The 2377-nt window shown below is 37.3% G+C and overlaps 1 non-coding gene across 1 annotated transcript; it reads right to left on the bottom strand.

Annotated features, from left to right (window-relative positions):
- Positions 1-2126: 2126 nt before the first annotated feature.
- On the bottom strand, positions 2127-2198 carry TRNAA-UGC. Its single transcript has one exon. It is a non-coding gene; the product is annotated as a tRNA-Ala (tRNA).
- Positions 2199-2377: the final 179 nt, after the last annotated feature.

The raw sequence follows: 2377 nt of genomic DNA, 5'->3' as shown, positions 1-2377 counted from the left end.
TTATGGTGATGATAAAAATTATAATGTGATGGCAGTTAATGTACTATGTGCTTAATAGGGGAGAAAGAGGTTTTGGATTATTATTTCTTATTAAATTTCTTATGGTTTCTTATTAAAACTGGGTCATTACTAGTAATTATTATGAAGAAACAGGACCAAAATATCAATCATTAAAATATAATAGCAACACCTGTGCCTACTAATAGAGCACCCAGAGTGGAGTGAACATGGCGAGCAAGTTTATGTAACCAGTTATCTCTTGCATGAAAAGATTTTTTTTTTCTTTAGAACCCGTTCCCTTGATTTAAAAAGGCCTGTTCTAACATTTACTAAAAATCCACTCTTGGCCCCCACCTGCAACCAGGTAAGCATCAGAGCCAGCAACCAGAGGTCCTGAGACTGAACCAGGGGACCCCTTCCCCCCAAGGACATCTTAGAATGTATTTATGAGCCATGTGTGTTTCTTCTGGATGTGTGACTTATCTGCTCGTGTCCTTCACCAAATTTTTGCTTAGATTTTTCTAATTCATTTTTAAGAGTTCTTTTTGCATTAAGGATATTAATCTTTGAGTGTTAAATTTGTTCCTTACCAATTGACTTTCAGTTTAATTTGTGATGTTTTCCTTCATTTTCTATGTTGAGAAAATAATTTTCCACCTAAACATTAAATAAATAAATAAATAAATCCATTCTACATCAGCTTATGTATGTTCTGTGGTGTATGTTATTTAAAAGCAGTTGCCTTCAAAGGGAAACTGAGAAGAAAGGGTAAACGACTTCACCATGGCAAAGGTCATAGTGTTATTTATCGCAAGACAAATGATTAAGTGGGACACACATCCATGCATTATTCTCCCCTACCCTGCTCCCTCCACCACCAAGGAGTTGATGCAGCAAGAGGTCCTAGCATTGGAAGCAATGTGGCTTCATGTCAGCATCTGTATTTTTTCAAACTAAGATAAAGGTGGTGCTGACTTAGTTATTTTCCTTTCAAGTTATTTGGAAATGTTCCATGTTTACATGCCACAAAATACAAGAACAATCACGAACGTATATGAGAGTACTTCAAAAAGTTCATGGAAAGATTTGCAATATCTTTTAATTCTATTTTTCCATGAATTTTTTGAACTGCCCTTGTATGGTCAGTGTGGTTATTAGTCTTCAATTTGCCGAGTTCTCACCCTTAGGTCAACAGCTGGTACACCAGAGCAAGTATGATATATTGAAAGGAAAATGATGGTCCAATAACTGTAAGCAGAGAATTTTCTTTTTGCTGAAAACAAAAGGGAGAAAACATTCTTCATGTGTTATTAAACAGGACACAGTGTAAACAGATATTGGGCACTTGTGCAAAAGGATAAAGTAAATTCACCTCTTAAAAAAGAAGCCCTTACAGGGATGAAAAGCCTACTCAATACCAGTATCTAACCCAGTGAGCCAGCTAGCACATGGAATAAATCAATAAAATACTAAATAAACTAAATTAAAAACTAAATAAACATATATGTCTGTATTTAACTATCCATACTTTGGGTGATTTAATCTATTTTCCGAGATGCTAAAGGGAGAAAGCCAAAAGCTTTGTTTTGTTTAGAGAATTCAGGCAACACCTCACTCTTTAAAGAGGCAAATGGAAAGAGGAAATGATGGGGATCAAATCTGGGTCCTGCAACAGGATTCCTTTACTCCACCACTGAACCACATCTCCGCTATAGGTGTTACCGACTCTTCCAGTCATTGACAAAAATTGCCACCAAAATGACATCTTGATATAGCTTTTTGTAGAATAATGTACCACGAAGTGGGAAGGAAGGTTGAAAGTAAAGACTAGCTGTGGTACGGCAAAAGCAATGAAATAAGCCATGAATGAACAGACATGGAGCAGCTGGTTTTTTTTTTTTTCCCATTTTGTCCCGCAGTGGGGGAGACATAAAGTGGAGATACCAAGGATAGAATTAGGAATTCCATGCATGCAAAGCTCTGTTCTCTCCCCAGTCTTTGGTCAAAGAAGGTTTAACATAATGGTCTGCCTGTTTGTTCAAGATGAAGTCTGAAAAAGAAAGGGCTTCCACGGATTGGAGAAAAATATAACACATACGAGCACTCCTCTTCCGATGTCAATGAAATGGAGACGCCGGGGATCGAACCCGGGACCTCATACATGCAAAGCATGCGCTCTACCACTGAGCTACATCCCCAGGCAGAAAACAGCTTTTCCCTTCAATTGTTGACCATTAGTTCTCCCTAAATAGTGGTGTAAGGTTTTATACTTTTGTCGGTTTAAAAAATCTACATTCATAGAAACATAATCAGGTCGGTTTAGCAAATTCTTATTGAGCTTCCTTGCACTCTACCTTAATACCATTTGGGACAGTTT

This window comes from Galeopterus variegatus, unplaced genomic scaffold (genome assembly GCF_000696425.1).
Source record: "Galeopterus variegatus unplaced genomic scaffold, G_variegatus-3.0.2 Scaffold2434, whole genome shotgun sequence".
In the NCBI taxonomy this organism is placed as follows: Eukaryota; Metazoa; Chordata; class Mammalia; order Dermoptera; family Cynocephalidae; genus Galeopterus; species Galeopterus variegatus.
Note: the sequence above shows the minus strand (reverse complement) of the source record. Positions and strands in the feature narration are given on the sequence as shown.